Source organism: Protopterus annectens, chromosome 5.part0, assembly GCF_019279795.1.
Source record: "Protopterus annectens isolate FY-2018-M chromosome 5.part0, PAN1.0, whole genome shotgun sequence".
NCBI lineage: Eukaryota > Metazoa > Chordata > Ceratodontiformes > Protopteridae > Protopterus > Protopterus annectens.
This window is the reverse complement of record NC_056735.1, coordinates 457221423-457246012: the sequence shown is the minus strand read 5'-3', so window position 1 is coordinate 457246012 and position 24590 is coordinate 457221423. Positions and strand designations below refer to the sequence as shown.

The 24590-nt window shown below is 41.0% G+C and overlaps 1 protein-coding gene across 1 annotated transcript in view; it reads right to left on the bottom strand.

The window, feature by feature from the left end:
* LOC122802678 (cytidine and dCMP deaminase domain-containing protein 1-like) overlaps positions 1–24590 on the bottom strand; it is a 1178769-nt gene that overhangs the window by 661594 nt on the left and 492585 nt on the right. The window lies entirely within an intron of this gene.

Sequence of the window (24590 nt, the reverse complement as noted above, 5' to 3'; positions counted from 1 at the left end):
TTTTTCTAACTGTGTATGTTACCAACTTTTTAACATCATACCACATACTCTTTGGGTTTGGAATGGTTTGAAGAATTCTTGTTTGACTGTAATTTATTTGACAATAACCTGGTTTCTGTTTGGGTAACATTAATGGAAATTATTTTAAAGTTTAACTTTGTTTATTTTGATGGACAGTTTTTTGTACAGAAGAGTGGGATAGCTATGGGGGCCTCATGTGCCCCCATTTTTGCAAACATTTTTATGTACATGTGGGAGAAGAAATTTCTCTTGCATTCTTCTTTTTCCAGTCAATGGGCTTTGTATGTACATTATATTGATGATTTATTCTTTGTTTGGAATGGTGACTCAGCAGAAGTGTCCCATTTTTTGACCTATATCAACAGCATAACACAGTTTTTAGGATTTACTTCTAAGTATAGTATAGATGAAATTCACTTTTTGGATGTCACCATTAGGATTTGACCAATTCTTCCTTTGTTAGTGATTTGTACAGGAAGCCTACATACAGCAACAATCTATTACACTATCAAAGCAGCCATCCGGAACATGTCAAGAAAGTAGTTGTCAAATGTAAATTTATTAGAATTTCATGCATGGTTAGCAGTACTGAAGATTTTCATACTCAGATTAATTGTTTAAAGGGTATGTTTTTGGCTAGAGGATATCCTTTGGAACTAATTGAAAACGTCATTAGTGAGGTTTCAAATATGAGACTAGATGGGACATTGTGCCCATTATTTTTATTTATTTTATTTATAACACCACGCAAATGGAGAAAGGAGAAAAAAAAAACTAGTAACACAAAATTCTTCCACTTTACAGGATCCCAGTAAAGGCAGTCCCACAAAGACAGTTCGTAATGGCAGTAAGCACCAAAAACTAATCAGTCAACGACCGGATAATAGTAAATAATTTATTGAGTCTTATAACAGGTTGATTGAGCGCTTTCATTTCCACTATGGAAACTTCATCAGAATAAAAATACTAGTGTGCGGACATATTTATACTTAATTAGCTTCAATTCATTTCAATTACATCCTTGGTTCAGTAATCATTGTGGTTTGTATTAAAGATACAGTACAAGATGTTAAAAATGTTAAAACAATATATATATCATAAAATGTAAAATAAGTATAAATGTACATATAAAAGTATATAAAATTGATACCATTGTAAGATATAGCATAAAAAGACACTTCTGTATGTATGAAAATGTACAAGTCTTTCTCTATAACTTCATAAAATTCTAACTAATTCTTGTATATGGTAATACAGTAGTAGTAATATCTCTTAATACGCTATCTACATAAATATATTAAATATGTTAAATGTAAAAACCTCAGCTTTGGCCGGCTAAGAACTTGGTTATATTCAACTGGATGTATAAAAAAATTTAAGTACCTTTATCTGCACTTTTTTAAAAAAAAAAATACAGTATTTAATTTGATTTAAACTGTGTTGAAGGAATATTTAACTCAAGTGGCAGTTATTCTGCTCTTCAGTAACTTGAACTGAAGCTAGTGTGTTATTTGCTAGTAATTACAGGTGTGGGAGTAGCCACATTCTTTGATTTCCTGTCCTTGCCTTTTTAAGTGGTGCATTGTGAAATATTTTTTGCTTATAAACCTCAGCTTTGGCCGGCTAAGAACTTGGTTATATTCAACTGGACGTATAAGAGAATTTAAGTACCTTTATCTGCACTTTTTTTAAAAAAATACAGCATTTAATTTGATTTAAACTGTGTTGAAGGAATATTTAACTCAAGTGGCAGTTATTCTGCTCTTTAGTAACTTGAACTGAAGCTAGTGTGTTATTTGCTAGTAATTACAGGTGTGGGGGTAGCCACATTCTTTGATTTCCTGTCCTTGCCTTTTTAAGTGGTGCATTGTGAAATATTTTTTGCTTAAAAACCTCAGCTTTGGCCGGCTAAGAACTTGGTTATATTCAACTGGACGTATAAGAGAATTTAAGTACCTTTATCTGCACTTTTTTAAAAAAAAATACTGTATTTAATTTGATTTAAACTGTGTTGAAGGAATATTTACCTCAAGTGGCAGTTATTCTGCTCTTCAGTAACTTTAACTGAAGCTAGTGTGTTATTTGCTAGTAATTACAGGTGTGGGGGTAGCCACATTCTTTGATTTCCTGTCCTTGCCTTTTTAAGTGGTGCATTGTGAAATATTTTTTGCTTAAAAACCTCAGCTTTGGCTGGCTAAGAACTTGGTTATATTCAACTGGACGTATAAGAGAATTTAAGTACCTTTATCTGCACTTTTTTCTAAAAAAAATACTGTATTTGATTTAAACTATGTTGAAGGAATATTTAACTCAAGTGGCAGTTATTCTGCTCTTCAGTAACTTGAACTGAATCTAGTGTGTTATGTGCTAGTAATTACAGGTGTGGGGGTAGCCACATTATTTGATTTCCTGTCCTTGCCTTTTTAAGTGGTGCATTGTGAAATATTTTTTGCTTAAAAACCTCAGCTTTGGCCGGCTAAGAACTTGGTTATATTCAACTGGACGTATAAGAAAATTTAAGTACCTTTATCTGCACTTTTTTAAAAAAAAATACAGTATTTAATTTGATTTAAACTGTGTTGAAGGAATATTTAACTCAAGTGGCAGTTATTCTGCTCTTCAGTAACTTGAACTGAAGCTAGTGTGTTATTTGCTAGTAATTACAGGTGTGGGGGTAGCCACATTCTTTGATTTCCTGTCCTTGCCTTTTTAAGTGGTGCATTGTGAAATATTTTTGCTTAAAAACCTCAGCTTTGGCCGGCTAAGAACTTTGTTATATTCAACTGGACTTATAAGAGAATTTAAGTACCTTTATCTGCACTTTTTTTTAAAAAAATACAGTATTTAATTTGATTTAAACTGTGTTGAAGGAATATTTAACTCAAGTGGCAGTTATTCTGCTCTTCAGTAACTTGAACTGAAGCTAGTGTGTTATTTGCTAGTAATTACAGGTGTGGGGGTAGCCACATTCTTTGATTTCCTGTCCTTGCCTTTTTAAGTGGTGCATTGTGAAATATTTTTTGCTTAAAAACCTCAGCTTTGGCCGGCTAAGAACTTGGTTATATTCAACTGGACATATAAGAGAATTTAAGTACCTTTATCTGCACTTTTATTAAAAAAATACAGTATTTAATTTGATTTAAACTGTGTTGAAGGAATATTTAACTCAAGTGGCAGTTATTCTGCTTTTCAGTAACTTGAACTGAAGCTAGTGTGTTATTTGCTAGTAATTACAGGTGTGGGGGTAGCCACATTCTTTAATTTCCTGTCCTTGCCTTTTTAAGTGGTGCATTGTGAAATATTTTTTGCTTAAAAACCTCAGCTTTGGCCGGCTAAGAACTTGGTTATATTCAACTGGACGTATAAGAGAATTTAAGTACCTTTATCTGCACTTTTTTAAAAAATACAGTATTTAATTTGATTTAAACTGTGTTGAAGGAATATTTAACTCAAGTGGCAGTTATTCTGCTCTTCAGTAACTTGAACTGAAGCTAGTGTGTTATTTGCTAGTAATTACAGGTGTGGGGGTAGCCACATTCTTTGATTTCCTGTCCTTGCCTTTTTAAGTGGTGCATTGTGAAATATTTTTTGCTTAAAAACCTCAGCTTTGGCCGGCTAAGAACTTGGTTATATTCAACTGGACGTATAAGAGAATTTAAGTACATTTATCTGCACTTTTTTTAAAAAAAAACACAGTATTTAATTTGATTTAAACTGTGTTGAAGGAATATTTAAATCAAGTGGCAGTTATTCTGCTCTTCAGTAACTTGAACTGAAGCTAGTGTGTTATTTGCTAGTAATTACAGGTGTGGGGGTAGCCACATTCTTTGATTTCCTGTCCTTGCCTTTTTAAGTGGTGCATTGTGAAATATTTTTTGCTTAAAAACCTCAGCTTTGGCCGGCTAAGAACTTGGTTATATTCAACTGGATGTATAAGAGAATTTAAGTACCTTTATCTGCACTTTTTTAAAAATAAAATACAGTATTTAATTTGATTTAAACTGTGTTGAAGGAATATTTAACTCAAGTGGCAGTTATTCTGCTCTTCAGTAACTTGAAATGAAGCTAGTGTGTTATTTGCTAGTAATTACAGGTGTGGGGGTAGCCACATTCTTTGATTTCCTGTCCTTGCCTTTTTAAGTGGTGCATTGTGAAATATTTTTTGCTTAAAAACCTCAGCTTTGGCTGGCTAAGAACTTGGTTATATTCAACTGGACGTATAAGAGAATTTAAGTACCTTTATCTGCACTTTTTTTAAAAAAAATACAGTATTTAATTTGATTTAAACTGTGTTGAAGGAATATTTAACTCAAGTGGCAGTTATTCTGCTCTTCAGTAACTTGAACTGAAGCTAGTGTGTTATTTGCTAGTAATTACAGGTGTGGGGGTAGCCACATTTTTTGATTTCCTGTCCTTGCCTTTTTAAGTGGTGCATTGTGAAATATTTTTTGCTTAAAAACCTCAGCTTTGGCTGGCTAAGAACTTGGTTATATTCAACTGGACGTATAAGAGAATTTAAGTACCTTTATCTGCACTTTTTTTTAAAAAAAATACAGTATTTAATTTGATTGAAACTGTGTTGAAGGAATATTTAACTCAAGTGGCAGTTATTCTGCTCTTCAGTTATTCCCACCCACCCTCCCTGTTTTTGTTTTTGTGTTAATCTTAGTGGCCTTGAAACTGCCTGCCCCTCAGCCTGCCTCTGGGCCCATCTCATTTGCTCACTCAACTGAGTGCAGTGAGATCATATTCTGATTTCAGGCACTCCTACTGTGTACAAAGAGAGCATCTGGGAAACAGACAAAAAAAATTAAGCTTATTTCCTGCATTTCCTGTTAAGTGGTATAGACTATTTATAGGCTTCTGAGCCCCCAAGCCCTTCTGTGTTTGAGGGAAGCCTTCTAGCTTGTTTTTTTTCTTATAACTAGCCAGTTTTCTAGTTTCAGCACTCAAATCTGTTTCTTTGATCTCAGCACTTGTTAAGATAAAAAAAAAAAAAAAATGTATCTGCTTTTACTGTACTTGTGTTTCTACCTACTTCATTTACTTTTGCATCACCTTAAAAATACTCAATTGTATTTATTACTGCTTGGTGTAACTCATTCTAAGCCTTTTGGTTTAAACACTTGGGCTTCGGACCAGTTGTTTTGCACTGAGAGGGTTTGTGGTCTGCACTGTTGTGGCAGAACAGGTAGCTTACATCCGTGTAGGTTGGGAACTGCTGATTGAGGGCTCAGTGTCTGTTATTCTAAAAGTATATTAATTCTGGTTTAAGCACTTGGGCTTTCAGGCCAGTTATTTTGCATTAAGAGGGTTCGTGGTCTGCACTCTTGTGGGAGGAGAGGCTGGACTCTGCCCTTCTGAGCTGGGAATTTCTGGTTAAAGGCTTATAGTGCATGCATATCTGAACTGCTTCTTACCGAAGTTGGTGCGCCTTGTTTGCTGTGGCATAGACTGGATTCGGGCCTGCTGGATCTAGCTTTGTTTTTGTAACTTGAGCACTAATCCAGACATTCTCTAAAGTATTCAATTGTATTTATTACTGCTTGGTTGTAACTTGATTAAAGTGTAGCTATCATTCTAAGTTTTTTGGATTAAGCACTTGGGCTTCAGACCAGTTGTTTTACATTAGGAAGGTTTGTGGCAAGCACTGTGGTGGCAGGACAGGTAGCTTTCATCCTTCTAAGTTGGGAACTGCTGATTGAGAGCCCAGTGTCCAAGGGTATTAGTTCTGGTTTAGGCACTTGGGCTTCAGGCCAGTTATTTTACATTAAGAAGGTTCGTGGTCTGCACTCTTGTGGGAGAAGAGGCTGGACTCTGCCCTTCTGAGCTGGGAATTTCTGGTTAAAGGTTTATAGTGCCTGAATATTTGAACTGTATCTTACTGAAATTGGTACACCTTGTTTGCTCTAGCATAGACTAGATCCAGGCCTGCTGAATCTAGCTTTGTTTATATGCTTGTTGTTTGTTTGCTTGTTATTTCCCTGGAAGCTAATTCCACCTAATACGTGGCTTCTCAGCGCTTTTGTGGATCACTAGTGATATCTGCATTGCTTACTGTACTAGTTCCTTGTTTCACTTGAAAGAAAGTTACTGTTTGTCGTTTTTGCATTTAGTTACTTGTAACACATTGCACTCAAGTTACCTGGCACTTGCTCACTAAAGCAATTATACAAGTCAGCACTAAAAATTAAAAGCACTACACCCTCACTCCCCACTGGCCCTTGTTTTCAATTATTAAGGAATTCCCAATATTATTCTAGCATGTCCAAAGGTCAGTTGTCAATCTCTTCTCCGGTCCAGCTGGTGAATCTGGGAATCTTGAGGCAATGTTATAACTGCCTCATGTACACAGACAACCCTCTCCTCCTCCCACATAACACAAATACTTGCGAGAGATGCAGCTATTTAGCCAAACTGGAGGCTGAGCTCTCTCAACTCAGGACTGGCAAGACCAGACAGGAGGAGAAGGCAACTACACACACCACAAAACCAGCCTCACATAATGCTACCACACCACTGAATCAAACACATAAACACACAAAGACATACTCGAGGCTCTGAGTAAAATTTACCTAAACAGCAGAGGCCTCCAAAGCAGACACCCAAACAACTGCTACCTCAAAACACCCCACAAGCAACACATAAACCACAAAAGCAGTGTGCAAAGCAGTCACAGCCCTTAAGGCCAAATACAACACCAAACATACTTGTCATAGGTGACTCCATAGTCAGACACACTGACATCCCACTCACCAAGCTGAACAAGGAGAGGGTCACAGTAAGCTGCCTATCGGGCGCTAGAATCCGCCACATAACACAAGCACTCGGGTCACTCCACGGCAAGTACAAATATGACATAGTCATTGTCTATGCTGGTGTGAACGACCTGAGATGTACCTCCCTGGACTACATGAAAAGAGACATAGAGGAGCTCTCTGATTATGTAGCCCAGGCAGGTATGACCCTGACCCTGAGCAGTATCCTTCCTTCACCAAGAATGATGCCACAATATAGAGACAAGATGATCAGCTTTAACAATTGGCTTAATGTCTGGTGTCATTCAAAGGGGATCCAGTGTCTGTCTGCCTGGGATGACATGCTTGATAAGCCATGCTACTTCGCAAGGGACGGCTTGCACCTGTCACCCCTGGGATTCCGGATATTGGCTAAGGCTCTTGCCACCCCCATAGTGCCTTTTTAGGCAAGGCTCAAATTCTAAACCTACCACCCTAGAAAACAAAAATGGGAAGAAACTGAGGGTAATGCTGCTCAATGCCAGAAGTCTAAATCTCAAAATGCATGCACTCGAGGCCCTTCTCAGTATGGAGAACATCGATGTCTGTGCTGTAACTGAAACCTGGTTCAAGGCTCCTGAGAGCACCCCGGCACTATTAGGTTTTACCTCATATCATACGTTCCGGCCCCAAAACCCGGACCACACCACAAAAGGAGGGGGTTTATCCATATTCATAAAGGATGCCCACACCTCCAGGTTGGTGGCAACGCACGAAGCTTCGAAAACCATCCAGGTGCAACTAACCATAGGCAAAACTGCTCTACAAATTGTAGCATGCTACAGGCCACCCTCTCAAACTCAGGAACCCCACACAGCCTTCCTGAAGACACTGGAGGGTATAAATGTATCTCCAAACACCATCATATTGGGTGACTTCAACTACCCGAATATAGACTGGGAACATTACTCAAGCCCTAACTTTCTAGCCCAACGGTTCCTGGAGTTCATAAATTCAAATGCCATGGAACAGCTAGTCACTGTTCCCACGAGAGGAGAAAATATACTAGATCTCATTATCACAAACATGGGGACAAAATGCTCCACACCGGGAGTATATCCCTCATTGGTGAGATCTGATCATAAACTAATCTCACTGGAAATCCACATCCCGCCCCCATCCCACCCCAAACAAAAAAGACCACAGTGAAGAACTTTTCTAAAGCAAACTTCACACTACTCAAGACTGGTGTGGTATCCTTCAAGGCCCCTGAGCCAGTGGAAACCACAACCCAAGCTGTGGAAGCCCTTACAAATGCCTTCTATGAACACCTCCAGGACTGCATGGATCAGGCAATCCCAAATAAAACCAAGACTCTTTCCACAAAGGGCAAACGTCCAGTCTGGTGGACCCCAGCCATTAACAAACTTTACAATCAGAGGAGAAAGCTATTACATGATAGAACAAAATCCATAAAAGGGAAGTCACCCCTGATCATTATTAGTAAAAAAATACGAGCACTCATAAAATCAACTAAGGCCAATTTTGAGAGAAAAATTGCCATGGATTCAAAGGACAATCATAAGGCCTTTTTCAGCTATGTTAGGAACCTGGGTGGAAACTCCCAGATATGCTCAGAATTAGTCCAAAATGATACAAAAATCACTGAACCCACAGACATTGCCAACATACTGGCAGACAGGTTCAGTGCAAACTTCACCCCCCCTCTCCCCCCCAAAGGAGAGATAATTAGCCCAGCGGAGTGTAGCCTCCCAGACATCTCAAATGCGCAGGTGAAAGCTGCTCTCTCTAAAGCTAAAAAAACAGCATCAATGGGACCAGATGGTGTCCCCGGCTGTGTGCTACACGAGCTAAATGAGGAATTAAACCCGCACATAAGACAGCTGTTTAATCTCAGCCTTACCACAGGATACGTGCCCAAGGAGTGGCGTACGGCAACTGTGGTCCCACTCCACAAAGGCGGTGCCTCTATGGACCCTGGTAATTACCGCCCCATAAGCTTAACAAGTCTAGTCTGCAAAGCTATGGAGAGGATCATAATGGAGCTCATAAACAAAGATATAGGGGACTTGCAAACATTGGACCCGACCCAGTTTGGCTCCGTCAAGGGCAGATCATGCCTTTTGAACTTGGTCGACTTTTTCGAAACAGTCACCAAGGCCATTGATGAGGGAAAGGCAGTCCATACAGCCTACCTTGACCTTGCAAAGGCCTTCGACACAATACCCCACTCGGGTATTGTAGAAAAACTTACCAGCTTAAATGTAAACCCATATGTCACAAGATGGGTTGCAAACTGGCTTAAGGACAGAACCCACAGGGTTAGAGTTGCTGGCGCTATGTCAGAATCCAAGCCGGTCACAAGTGGTTCCCACAGGGCTTGGTCCTTGGCCCCCTATTGTTCGGCATCTACTTCTCAGAAGTACAGGCCAACATGGGAGGACTTTGGCTGACAAAGTTTGCAGATGACTGCAAACTGGGCGCCATAGTGGAAAGTGCATCGGACATGGATATCCTTCAGAAGGGACTCACGGAAACAGATAGCTGGTGCCAGAGCCATGGCCTGAAGTTAAAAGCCAAAAATGTATAGTCATACCCTTCGGGAAAAACAAGGTAACCCCAAGCTACCATATAGGTGGCAATCCACTAAGCACAGAAGAGGTTATCAGGGACCTGGGGACCCAGGTTGACAGTGGCCTTTCTTTTGACACTCACGTTGCTAAAGTGGTTAGAAAGACCTTCTACATTGCCCACCTGATCATGAAGGATTCACATCCAGATCTAGTGAGGTCATTGTTCCCTGTACTCTTCACTTATCAGACCAATGATTGAGTACAATGCCCCATTCGGGATGTATCTCACCCGACATCTGCAGCAATTGGAGAGACCCCAAAAGTTCCTCACCAAAAGGATAAAGGGACTCCAAAATCTGTCATATGCTGCCAGATTGAAGAAACTCCAGCTCTATTCAGTTGCATACCGTCTGCTCAGAGGTGACATGTGCCTGACATACAAGGCCATGTCCAACCCGGAATTAATGGACATGCTCAACCTCAAAAAATCCAAATCCACCAAAACCACTAGAGCAAGCGACTTAAACCTTAGCACAGATATAAATAGGACGTGCTGGAGGGATAGATTTATCACTCAGAGACTCCCTATGCTGTGGAATAAAATCCCGGTCCATGTGAGGCAGAGCAACTCGCTGGCTCTGTTCAAGAGAAATCTTGACCTGTGGATGGGAGATCGTAGGTTTATCCCTGGAATCATCTCTGTGTCACTGCTGGACAGAGGCACAACAAACTAATGGGCACAGTATTTTTTCATATAAGGGTGGCGTAAGCCACAAACATTTGGGCTAGGCTTATAAATGCCTTAGGGCAGATAGCCTAGTATAGACCTATGAACCTATGAACCTATGTGTTGAATAAATAAATAAATAAATATGTATATGTTAAAAGTAGATATATGTGATGCATGATAGTAATGAATACTGTATTTAATACCTATGCATTGCATAATACTAAAATGCAAAATATGAATACAAAATATAAGTAACAAATACTTCATATTCCATATTATAAATGACAAACTGATAACTAAAACCTAACAATATTATTCAAGTTCTCAGTTTCTAGTGTTTGTTTAATTCTTGGATTGTTTTACTTTGTTATTTTTTACTTTATTTATTTTATTTATATTTGTTGACCGGGAGTGTCCAACTGGACGTAGGTCCATTTTCAGCGGAGGCCTGGGGAGAAAAGCTCCACAGTTAAAATAAACAGACAGTAGTTACATTGGATTACATAGCGATTAACAATTTACATAGCAATTACTTACAACATATTTACAGATGAAGAACATAGTACATCAGTAGACAACTAGAATCTTTATCTGTGAAGTACATAACAGACATTAACAAATGTTATATTTAAATGTTATGTTTTAGACAATACTTATGCAGTGAATATAACTAAAAATAACTCTTCTGGGGAAGTAGACTACGAACAAGTTTGTTCTTTCATTACAAATTTCTCTTTAGATCACAATGAGATATACAGTATTTTAAAGAAGTATTGGATCATTTTTTATGGACGAGATACTATCTTGAGTAAGGTTGGTGTATACCCTAGGGTTGTTTACAGGAGAGGGGCTACCATCAAAAATTTACTGGAGAGGAAATTTCATCCCACTACAAGTAATGGTGGGTTAGGCACTAGGAGGTGTGGGTTTTGTTCACAATGTTCTTACATTTTGAACACAGACAAGATCATTATTAACCACACAGTTATTAAGTCCAAGGATAGATTTTTGTGCAACACTGCGGGAGTTATTTATGCAGTTTTGTGTACTAATTGTAAGGGGTTCTACATTGGTAAAACCAAAAGGCACTTTAAAGATAGGGTATACGAACATCTTAAGGCCATAAGAACCCATAACAACACTAGTGCTTTATTTAAACACACCAACAAAAACCCTGGACATGACTTTAGATTTTGTGTCATTGAAAAAGTCCCACAGAACCCTAGGGGTGGACCATGGGAAGATTATCTTGATTTTAGAGAATTGTTTTGACAGATTAAATTAGACACCATTACCTTCCCTGGCTTGAACGATGCAACAAATTTAACCAGCCTACTTAAACATCGAGCATATGAAATTTAAAGTTGTTTAATTTTTAATATATCAATTTTATTACCTATTGCTAATTTTACATGAAGTCATTTTTAGGGTGTAGAGTTGTTCATGTTTATATATTATGTTTTTTATGGTTATGACATTTTTTATTGCACTTGGCACTTTAAGCATATAGAACTATTTACTTGATTGTTTAATTGAATCAGGTGATGCTTTTATGCTATAAATTTAACATGTTTTTGTTTTATTTTAATTCTGATGAAGTCAGCCTGTGGTTGCTGATGAAAGCGCTTAACTGTTGTGGTTTCCCGAATAAAAGTTTTTGAGTGCAGGACTGGCAGCGTTTTTTTTATTTCTATTGAGTTTAATTTGTTTCCAAGTATTCCAAACTCTGTCTCTTTCTTTCATTATCATTTTAGTTGTTCTAGTTAACCAGGTTGCAGGGCTTACTTTTACTCCTTTGTTTCTTAGTGGAACATGTTCATTTTTGAGAATATCATAAAAGTATGTGACAGCATCATCTAAAGGAGAGTATGAAGGCAGTTTCAGTTATTGTGTCTTAAGTTGAACAGGAAGGCATCTTTATAGAAAGATGTCAGTTTGTGTTCTAGATTATGCAGGTGGTGTTTCATATGGGAGTTTGGCTGTTAACATTAAAAGTTGGGAGGTTATTATTTAATAACTAACCTCTCACCTTCCTAACCTCACTCTCAATTTACTAATTTGTACTCATAACTAAATATTACTACTAGCTATTATACTGTATTCTCATTTATCTCTTGAACTAAATTGAAATTGTATTGATTATTTTTTGTAGAATGAACCCTACTGTATGTATTTTTTACTATCTTAGAAAAATGTGTTTCTAAATTTTGTTCTGTGAAGCTTTTCTCCCCGGGCCTTCACTGAAAATGGGCCCCCTAGCCCAGTGGACCTCCTCAGTAATCAAACTGAATAAATAAATAAATAAATAAATAAATAAAATAAAATAATGAGTCAGGGAGTGAGCCAGAAATTATATTATTATTTAGGGAATTTGTAAATATCCAGTCGATGGTGGAGCTTTTACTGGAGCTTTTACTACTGATTTTATTGTACCTAGTAAGACTGGAGTTGAGTGAAGCCATATAAACTGATTATATTATTGTAGAAGTTGTCAATAATAGTTTGACAATCCATACTAAAGTCCTTTGTATTACAATTTTTTGTTTGACATTTGTTAAAGCTCTTGAAAGGATTTCCTCTGTTATATTAATGTTGTTACTTGGTGGTATGTAGACAGCAATTATACATAAGGTCTTATAGTTAGAGTGGGACAGTTGTGGGTTATTGTAGATTACTGCCACACTGCCAGTTTTTTATTTGTTCTGTTTAATCTAACCCCATTATACCCTGAGGATAGGGGGCCAGATTCAGGAAGCCTCCGTGTAAGAGTTATAACTCTTACACGGAGGCTGCAGTTAAACTGTGTGATGTCAGCATGTCATGCATATGCATGAGGTGCATGAGGCATGCTGAATCACACTAGTAACTCTTACACGGTCCGTGTAAGAGAGTAGAAGCGTGTCTGTAGGCTAAGCTCTGCAAGTGGACACGCCCCCGGAAGACTAGAATGGCTGAAAGTAAACAGCCACGAGAAAGGCCATGAAAATGTGAATAAACACACTATACAACACATGCCCCGACTGGCCATCAGTGTATAAAGTGAAGAGATGTCATAAAATTAAATTAAAACCTTTTTTTTTTTGTTAAACCCGTAAATGTTTGCTACTGTGTGCGGGTGTGCTACTAAGCGCAATCACAGTTAGCAGTCAGTGGAAAAGGATATAAGAACTAAATATGCAAAGTAAGCCAAGAAATAATAGCTTAGCGGTAGAGTAGCCGCCTAAGAGTAGGCAGGCAGGGTTCGAGCCCCTACAACAACCTTTTTTTTTGTAAATAAGCACTAAAAGCCCCTGACAGTATTGTACAAATGTAAATGTATTCCCTTTTGTAAAATGGAATGAAATAGAGCATTTTGAAGTAACATAAGAATAAAAATAGTCAGAAATGTACTGATAGCTAAGCTGCCGTGAGACAGAGTGCCCGTAGCTGAGTAGTGTTTAAAAAGCTGCAAACTGCGTGCCCGTTGCCAAGCAGCGGGTAAACAGGCTGAAACTGTGTGCAATTAGCTGAACATGTGTGTCGCTAGCCAATTAAGATTTATCCCAGCGCACACCGTTTGCGCCGCTCCCACAGGCTAACTGCCAGTGCGCATCGTTACCTCCGCAAACGGCGCAGAACAGGTTTAAAGTGCTTAAAAGTGCTTTTGGCATGTTTGATTGACAGGTCCTCAACTCATTTCTGTCAGGAAAAGCAAAAATCAGTTGCCAGATTCAAACCCAGGATACCATGCACTAGAGTCAAGGAACTAAACCACCAAGCCATGACAGCAATACCTAGAAATGCAGAAATAGCATATATATGGGATAAAACCCAGAATGGAGCATGAGAAAGCATTTTCAGTGAAGTAGATACAATTCCAAAATGGCCAATCAGAGAAATGTGCGGAAAAGCGGCATATATAAGCCCCATAGGCGGGAATACACAGCATAACTGATTGTAGAACAGACTTGCAGTCAGCATGAGTGAAGTAGGTGAGGGACGTTGCTTTCGAGCACAGCGTTGGGGCGTTGAGGAGTCCAGATACATGGTCTGGCTCCTTGTCCATAATCACGAGGCCCAACTCATGCAGGGCCAGGTCTCATGGGGAGTATATAGGGCAGAGGCGTGGGACCAGTTGGCTCGTGATCTGACCAGTGCTACTGGCATTCCACGCACTGGTGAGCAAGTCCGTCACCACCATGCGGACCTGAAGAGACACAAGCAGGACCAATTGAACCGTTGGATCCAGGAGGCCCGGCAAATGCCCAACGCCCCACTACTGAGTAAGTCACATTTTACCCATGTATGTAAGGATTTCAACCAGCTGATACCATGGAGATGTGTAGTCCAATATTATTCCCTTTGTATTACAGCTGCAGGTGTCCGCTCTGCGAATGTTGAGATGCACGCCAGAAGGCTGGTGCGGCTGCGCCACCATGCAGGTTAGTAACCCCACCCAGTACTTGTAAATAAATATTATTATGTACCATGTATCAGAACAGTGCAGTGTATTGATTAAAAGTAATATAATGTGCAAGCAGGAATTGAAAGTCTGCAGGTATGGCTGCAACAAGTTCATCAGTATGCAAGTGTAACTGGAAATATAATTGATAGAATTAAACAGTGCTGTAATACAGATGTCCCATCATTAATTAAATATACTGTAACCTGCAGTAGTCTCAAGAGTACAGCTTCAGAATCTGAGGTAGTCACATGTGAGATATATCCCTCTTCAAATGCTGAATCATGACAGAAGTGAGGCTGTTGGAAAGTGTTTGAATCACCACAGGTCTAATATGTGAACAAAGCCTAGAAGTACCAACCTGAACTGTGAAGTTGCAGAATGTGTGAGAGTGACAGAAAGGCTCATGTATGAATAAATAAAGTAGTAATAACCCCTGAATATATAAGCCTCAGTGTGTTTTACAGAACTAAATGCATGTGGGAAGTACAAATTAACATCCCAAACTGATTTCAGTGTGTCTGAATCTGAATGTCTAGCTCAAAATCTGTATATGGTGATAACAGTAAACAATTTGCAGATAGAATGAATGATTATCTGACAGACTAAACAGCCATAGTTGTCCCCTGTCCTGTCATCAAAGTGTAGCAGGATGATGTATCTGATCAAATTCAAAATAAGTAGGATAGTGATGTATGTGTAACAGGTGTAGCATGACAGTCAAATAAAGATTATTTTGAAACATCAGCCACAACTTAATTGTGTACCTATGATAAATGTGAATCAATGTGTAACATATGAATGTGTCATCACTTTCTATCCCCACCCAACCCTATAATTCCATATAACAACATCCACTAAATAATGGTATGTGAACATTTCATTAATCATGGACATTTGTCCGTTCCAAACATATATGCATGTCTGTTCGTGCATGTGCCCTGTTCATACCTGCAAATCTGATGGCCTGTTGCCATTAATCAACCCTGCATGTCGTTTGACTGTGTTTTGCTGTTCAAATAATGCATGTGATATTGATATGCCATTGTTCAATGGTGTTCATATCTGGGTGTTTGTTTGATGGGAATACCAATGCATGCTGTTACAACTAATCTGAATGGAATAAAATGCCACTAACCCAAACTAACATAACTACTCACAAACCTAGAACGCTTGGGAAGGCAGGTCCCAGCGGACCCACCTCTCCCACCTCAGCTGGCGACTGCACCTGGCACTAGTGCCCAGGCCGGACCCCCCTCCGGTGGCCCTGTGCCACCTTCGGGTGGAAGCACTGCAGGGGATGGGGCCCGTCCCCCCTCTGCAAGTGTGGCCGAAGGGGTTCGTCCACTCACCCTCCGCGGTGTCCGGTCTGTGGTGCGTAGGGAGATCCAAGACACTGTTCTTGGACCCCTACACCAGCTCGAGGCTCGTGTGGCACAGCTAACGGCCCCGGCCGTTGCCCCGCCTACAGCCCCAGCACAGCCCGTCCTGGGCTGTGAAGGAACAGTGGCAACTGCCTATGGGTGGGGATATCAGTTCCACTGTTGCCATCTGTGGGCTCATGCATCTCAGATATCCCAACCTCCGTCCCGTCAATTGTATAACCCCCACATGTGTCATACACCGTCCCTGTATCGTCTTGTCTGTCTTGTCTGTTAAGCTACCCAACCGAGGTCTCCGGCTTGGCCGACTTCCTTCACCTGTCATACCACTCTCACCTGTAAAAAAAAAGGGCACTCTGTCCCACAAAAAAATTACGCCCCATACATAGCTGTCCATGTCGCAGACATGTCCGCTGGACATCTAAACTGTTAATTACAATTGGCTGTACAACAAATATTAATGTTGTCCTGACACCTCTCTCAGAGGTGGAAGGTTTCAAATGTCTCACCAAAATACATAGAAATATACAGCTGCATCTATGGGCCTTACCTACACCCTTCCTGCAAATCCCACGCTTCTTTCCCTACTGTCTTACCCTCTTTGTGACCCCTTTTCACCACTTTCCTGTCACCTTTTCTTTTCTTTCAAAGAAAATAGCGGGTGTCGCTTGTGTTAGCGGAGCTCACCGCCAGTGCATCGTGAGCTCAGCATAAGCGGCGCAGACCTGGTTTAAAGTGCTTAAAAGTGCCTTTATGGCACTTTGATTGACAGGTCCTGTACTCAGTTCGAAAGTTTGCTAAGAAAAATAAATTCCCACTGTCAGTCTCGAACCCAGGACCTTGGTAACATTAGTCCGTATGATCTACCACTAAGCCATGCCTGCTTTACAAGAACACAGTGCTAAAATAAATATAACATGTAATAGTAGGAATCAGTATAAAGGCAATATAGGAGATGTACTATCCAAAGCATGTCAGGTAGAGTTGTAATGGCCAAATTACTGGATTCCCATACTAGTTCAGTGTGAACAGAAACAGCACTGCTACCTGTTAGCTTGTACATAATAATGTAAGGTAATGTACATATGTGAAGGTATGTATATCTACACATACATATATATAAATATATATTAATACATATGAAATATAATCGTAGGTCTCAGTAGCCATACACACTCACTACAGGAAAAAGTTAACATAATTGCTGCAACCTGAATCTGCAACACAGCCTGACCCCTGTGTGACCTACTTACCCTTCTAACTGCTTACAGGTGGCCTCAGCACTTTGATTGACAGGTCCTGTACTCAGTTTGAAAGTTTGTAAAGTAAAAAATTCCCACTGTCAGTCTCGAAACCAGGACCTAGGTAACATTAGTCTGTTTGACCTACCACTAAGCCATGCCTGCTTTGGAAGAACACACTGCTAAAATAAATATAACATGTAATAGTAGGAATCAGTATAAAGGTAATATAGGAGATGTACTATCCAAAGCATGTTTGGTAGAGTTTTAATGGCCAAATTACTGGATTCCCATACTAGTTCAGTGTGAGCAGAAACAGCCCTGCTACCTGTTAGCTTGTACATAATAATGTAAGGTAATGTACATATGTGAAGGTATGTATATCTACACATACATATATATAAATATATATTAATACATATGAAATATAATCGTAGGTCTCAGTAGCCATACACACTCACTACAGGAAACAGTGAAGATATATGCAGCAACCAGAATCTGCAACACAGCCTGGCTCCTGTGAGACCTACTAAGCCCTTTAACTGCTTAAAGGTGCCTCCAGCACTGTGATTGATAGGCCCTATACTCAACTCAAAAGCAGAATATGAGCATACTAGTAGGCCCTACCACAAGACCATTGTAACACTAGTCTGTATGACCTACCACTAAGCCATGACTCTCATACAGGAATATAGTGCTAAATAAGTGGAACATGTAATAGTAGGAATGAAGATAAAGGCAATATAGTATGTCTACTACCCAAAGCATGTCAGGCAGACTTTTATAGTCCCAATTACTGGATTCCCATACTAGAGTAGTGTTAGCGGAAACAGCCCTGCTAATTGTTAGCTTGTACCCAATAATGTCAGCTAATGTACATATATGAAAGTATGTATATGTACACAGATATATATATATATATATATATATATATATATATATATATATATATATATTTATATAGCAATACATATGACATATAGTTGTAGGTGTCAGTATGCATACACACTCACTACAGGGAACAGGCAAGATAAATGCAGCAACCTGAATCTACAACACAGCATGAAGCATGGGAGATGTACTAACCTTCACACTCACAGAACACTGTCAACAGCATACCAGCATGGTCCACGCCCTACAATCTGAAAGGGCAACGCCTATCTCACATACCCTTTTATAGCAGTGTCCTGAAATCACAGTGAGACATGCAATTAGTACACACCCAGCTGCTTGCAATTAGCAAATGCTGCCTTACAATTGGTGCAGAGGCCATCACATGGACCTATGCAGATACCTACAAAAGTATTCAGTACCCACACTCCACTCATGCAATACAGTCATTGCACAAACCTAATGAGAAAGAGAGAGAGAGAGACAGAGAGAGAAGACAAAATATACAGACAGCCAGCAGCAAAACAGCAGCAGCAGCAGCAGCAACAGCAGCAAAATTCAAGCAGCACGACTGACACACCAAAAGCTGCCACAAACACAGGTAATGCAAAGTAGCAGGTTAATCCTGTGTATACTGTGACACCTCCAAATGTATCATAGTTCACTATCTATAGGTATGTCCATGAGATAGGTTGTGTGTAGATAGTCATGAAATATAAACATATGTAATATTGTTGTACATGTGGGCCATAACTAACACTTCCATAGCTTAGAACACAAGGCCAGTTGTGCATATGATGCAGTAGTTCCCAGGGTCAGTAGAGGTTCCTCCTCATTGGTGTGGGACCACTGTGTATGTATGGCACTGTTCAGGTACATATCCTGTAGTATGGCCATGGATTAATATCAGTCTGTCATGTGGTGCTATGTCCTCCAGGGGTGAATGTAGCACACATCCAGGGATACCATTTCGTAACAGTGATGATATGTGTTCTGCAATGATGAGGGTGGCTCTCACCTGGACATGTGAGAGGATAGGGAGGTTACAGTCATCTGGGATAACTAATAACACGTGTGTAGGACAATGGGGGGGGCGTACCTGCACCTAAACTGTCTGCAACATTGTTGGCAATATCTGTGCATTTGGTGAATGTGAAGCATCTTAACACTGCAGACAACAGATGCCTTCCCGTCATGTGAATCTGCCCTGTGCTGCAGTAGCCTCCTACTATTGTTATACAATATGCCTGTATCTGTAGTCCACTGGACAGGATTAATAAGTGGTGTGCAGTTGTTCTGGGTTAGATAACTGTGTGCACAGTACATGCAGTATGTGGGATGTCTGTGGTAAGCATATGCAAATGTGCTGGCGGTGTGTGTTGTGGCTTCCACTGGCCCAGTGGGCTGCATGGATAGCATCACTGTCATAACTACTGAATAACTGTGTAATAACATGCATACATAGCAAGGTAGTGTATTGTGCTTGTGGTGTTGTTCAGATATGTATATCCAGGCTGAGTAATGTGTGTCCACATCACAGGGTTGGATGGCAGCACACATCCAGTATGTATGGATGAACACCCAGAATGTGTCACACGTGTCACCTGTGCAGGCGTATCTGGCCATTACCTGTGCATCCCCCACAACACACACACATGCAACATATGGCAGAAGTACTATAGCAGTACACACATGTTCATAGGTTCATACTAGGCTATCTGCCGAGGGCATTTACAAGCCTAGCCCATCGTTTGTGGCTTACGCCACCCCTTTAGTATGGGGAACCATACCCATTATTTTGCTGTGCCTCTGTCGAGCAGTGACACTGAGGTAATCCCTGGGGTATATCTGCGATCTCCCATCCATTGGTCAAGATTTCTCTTGAACAAGGCCACCGCAGTGCTCTGCCTCACATATACCGTGATTTTGTTCCACAGCATAGGGAGTCTTTGGGTGATGAATCTATCCCTCCAGCATGTCCTATTAATAGCCGTGTCGAGGTTTAAGTCTCCTGGCCTTGTGGCTCTGATGGATCTAGATTTTTTTAGGTGAAGCATATTCATCAAATCTGGGTCTGACATGGCCTTGTATGTTGGGCAAAGGTCACCTCTGAGCAAGCGGTGGCGACTGAATAGAACATACATGGACATGCTGGAGGGCAAATTCTAACTGAGAGGCTCCCTTTACTCTGTAATGAGCTCGAACAGTTGAGAATGAACAGTTCATAGGTTCATACTAGGCTATTTGCCCTAGGGCATTGGTAAGCCTAGTAGAATGTGTTTGTCTTTGCCACCCAATCACAAGTTATGCTGCTATGCCCTTGTCCGACTTTAGTATACTATGCCTCTGTCTAACAGTGACATAGAAGTGATACCTGGGGTACAACTATGATCTCCATCCACTCATCCAGATTCCTATGGAAGAGAGTCAATGAGGGACTCTGCCTAACCAGTAGTGTGAGCTCATTACAGAGTGAAGGGAGCCTCTTGGTTAGGAATATGCCCCTCCAGCATGTCCATGTATGTCAGTGCTGAGGTCCAGCTCTCCTGAGCATGTGGCTGTATGGGACTCTGATTGCCTGAGGTACATCACGTTCATTACTGCTAGGTAGGACATGGCTGTATATGGCATGCACAGATTGCCCCTGAACAGGCAGTATGCCACTGAGTCCAGCTGGATTCACTTTACCTGGGCAGCATATGACATCTGTGTGAGCCATTGCATCCCCTTGATGATGTACTGTTGTCCTGTACCAGTTGCTGTAGGTGTCTGGTTAGGTACATCCCAAAAGGTGCATTGTATGCAATTATAGGCCTGATGATGGATGAGTACAGAGGCACAATGACCTCCCCTGCCATACATGTGAATCAGTCATGATTAGCTGGGCTATATAACATGTCTGTCAATCCACGTTGGCCATGTGGTAGACAAATGACAGACTGCTACCATGTTTCTTCCCCAGGTCCCCAACTCGTCTACTGTACTCAATGGCCTAACACCTATGTTGTACTGTGCCACCAATGTGGAGGCGTGGGAATCTGCATTGAATACTGATACTCCCCTCCCTTGTTCAAGTGTTGTGGCCGACAAGAATGGTAACAGCTATAATGTGGTAGTACTGGTGTGCTCCTGTGAAACCTGAAACAGGTTCATGTTACTGCACAGATATCGATGTCCAGAATGCTAGGTAGGGTTTTGGGTGCGTGCATCCTTGGGTCTAGGCGTCCAGTGTTGAGTAGCATCACTCTTACTTCCTCATCCTTTGTGATACAAATGGATGTGGGTTTGCCTTATGAGCCTTGCCTAATACAGGCACTATGGGTGTAGCAGGAGGCTCCGCCAAATGTCAATAGGACTGTGGTGACAGGTGCAAGCTGTCCCTAGCAAAGCATACCACCCCAAGATGGCAGGGATTGGCACACCTGTGAATGACACCAGTATGTCAGTCAATTGTTGGAAGGGATCATTGTGCCTTGATATTGTGGCATTGTTCTAGGTGAGGGTAGGATGCTACTCAAGGTCAGGGTCAAACTGTCCCGGGCTACGTGCTCAGAGAGCTCTGTAATGTCTCATGTCATGTAGTCCAGGGAGGAATGTGTCAGGCCATTCACAGCAGCATGGACATTGACTGAGTCATACCTGTACCTGCCTTGGGGTTACCTGACTGTTTGTGTTATGTGGCAGGTCATAGTGCCTGACAGGCTGCACACCGTGACCCTCACCTCGTTAAGCCTGGTGAACGTGATGTGAGTGTGCCTGATCATAGAGGCACCTAGTACAGGTGTATGAGGTGTGTTGTTAACTGTTAATGGCTGTGAGTGTTCAGCACATTGGCTTTGTGTGATATGTGTTGTTGTTCGTTTATGTGGTAGTGGTTGCCTGGATGTCTGCATAGGAGGTCTCTGCTGCATAGGCAGAGCTGTGGTCTGAGCCTACAAGTATGATCATGTGTGATCATGTGTTAGGTCCACTGTTGTGTTAGGTCTACGTGAGACTGGAAGTGTAGTGAGTGATCCCCTTTGCCACGTGACTGGTTATGGTGGTATTGAGTAGACAGAGCCTAGCCTCCAGTCTGGTATATGGTTGCATCACTCACATGAGTTTGAATTTGTCGTTAGGAGGAGAGGGTTGTCTGTGTACATGCATCTGTTCTAACATTGTCTCTGGAGTACCACACTCACCAGCTGGACTGAGGAGGGAACTGACAACTGACCTCTGGACATGCTAGAATACTATTGTGAACTCTGTAATCACTAATGATTGAAAACAAGGTCCAGTGGGGAGTGAGGGTGTACTGACATTACCTACAACTGCTGACTGATATAAAAGCGTCAGTGAGCAAATGCCAGGTAACCTAAGTGCAATGTGTCACAATGAAGTAAATGCAACAATGACAAGCAGTCACTTGCTGTCATGTGTAACATGGAAATACGTACAGTAAGCAATGCAGATAACAGTAGTGAGTCACAGATGTGTTGCAAAGATGTGTACTATGTGGAAGTAGCATACCAGTGAAATAACAAGCTAACAGATAACAAGCATATAAACAAAGGTAGATGCAGGAGGCCTGGATGTAGTGTTTGCTACAACAAACAAGGTGTAGCAATGTCAGTAAGATACAGCTCAGATATGCAGGCACTATAAACCTGATACCAGATGTCCCCAGCTATGAATGGCAGAGTACAGCCTATTGTCACACATGAGTGCAGACCACAAACCTCGTTAATGTTAAATAACTGGCCTAAGGACAACTGCCCATACCAGAAGTAATACACTTGTACACTGGGCCCACAATCAGCAGTTCCCAACTTCAATGGATGAAAGATATGTGTCCTGCCACCACAGTGCTTGCCACCAACCTCCCTAATGTAAAACAACTGGTCTGAAGGCCAAGTACTTAGTACAAATGACATAGAATGATAGCTACACTGTAATCAGGTTTTAACCAATCAGTAATAAGTAGAAGTTAACACTCCCTGTATAGAATGTGTACCATGTATTGTTGAGATACTATGCTGATAACCTGTTTGTGTACCTTTCCAGATAGACATGGCACCTAAAAGAAATCCTGCGTACTCTGCTGCAGAGGATGACGTGATCCACCAGAGCCTGGTGCGTGACTATGCCATCCTGTTCTCACGCACCACCCAGAACCAGCAGGAGAGGTCTGCACTGTGGCAAAGCCTTGTTAGCAGGATAAATGATGTTGGCATGCATGATAGGACATATGAGCAGGTGAGACATCACTGCAGTGATTTGATAAGAAATGTCCGCCAGCGTGCTGCAGATATCCGCAGGCAACAGGCTGCCACAGGTGGGGGGTGGCCACACATCCCCCCCTCACCAGACAGGAGGGGCTACTGCTAAGTGTTGTGGATCCAGCCCCAGAACAACAGCAACCATCATGCATCCTGATGGAGGTTGGATCCACACATCAGCAAGACAGCGAGCGTGCAGGTAAGATGCCATATTCATTTATTGTTATTACTTTTACATTTGTTGACCCATATAGTCTAGCTGGATATGAGTTCATTTTCAGTAGAGGCCTGTGGAGAAAAGCTCCACACATAACGTAATAAAGGCAGACAGACAAGTTGTCAATACAGACAGCCAACATAATAGAATTGTACACCAGCCTGTTAATTAAATAAACATACATGTAAGGAAGTCAAACAGTTTAGAGTCATACACAATGTACCGTTGGTTTCAAAGCAATCCTACCTAAAGCATAATGGTTATGCAATAAGGCAAAAGCCATATACATAATAGTTAGGGCTCAGAAGGGTAGAGAAGTAGAAGGAGTATGACAGATACAATGATATGGAAGAGGCAGGAGTCAAGAAGGGAAGTGAGGAAAAGAAGGAAGACAGTCAAGAGGAGGTGGGAGGGATGGGAGAAGTAGGTCAGAGCATAGAAGGACATCAAGGTGAAAGAAACAGGGTAGAAGCTAGTTTCTATGCACAATGAGGGGTTAAAGGTGAAGAGCGTAGGGAGAGGGACGTTAGCCTGGACTCCAAGAAGAACAAAGCCAGTGGTTTTGGAAGTACAATTTGAGTTGGCGTTTGAAGAGAGGTAAGGGTGAGATTAGAGTTAACTCCTGGTATGTACATATGACTGTTCTGTACGCTGTTACTTCATGCACGCATAAGGTGTGCATGTGGTATGTATCTGTCATCATGATATATATACAGACATGATGTGCAGCTGATGTGTATAAGGGAACTAGTGTACTACTGTACTGTATCATGTGCAAAACAAATGGCACACATGTGCCCACTGACATTACTCTCTTCACACTTCCAGGTCCCTCCCATGTATCAGCGAGGCAGGCCATACATGCTGGTGAGTCTTTTTAACAGTATCTGTAAAACAATTTATAAAACTAGGAAGAGTAGTGTAACTCTGTAGTAGACATGCTGGTGACTGTGTCCACAATAACTGTAATTGACAGGTAGTAAATTGAGTAGTGTAACACGGTATTGATGTGTGTGTTTACTGTGGGGTGTGCATGTGTGCAAGTGTGCCTGTGCCCAAGTGTGCATGTGTGTTAGTG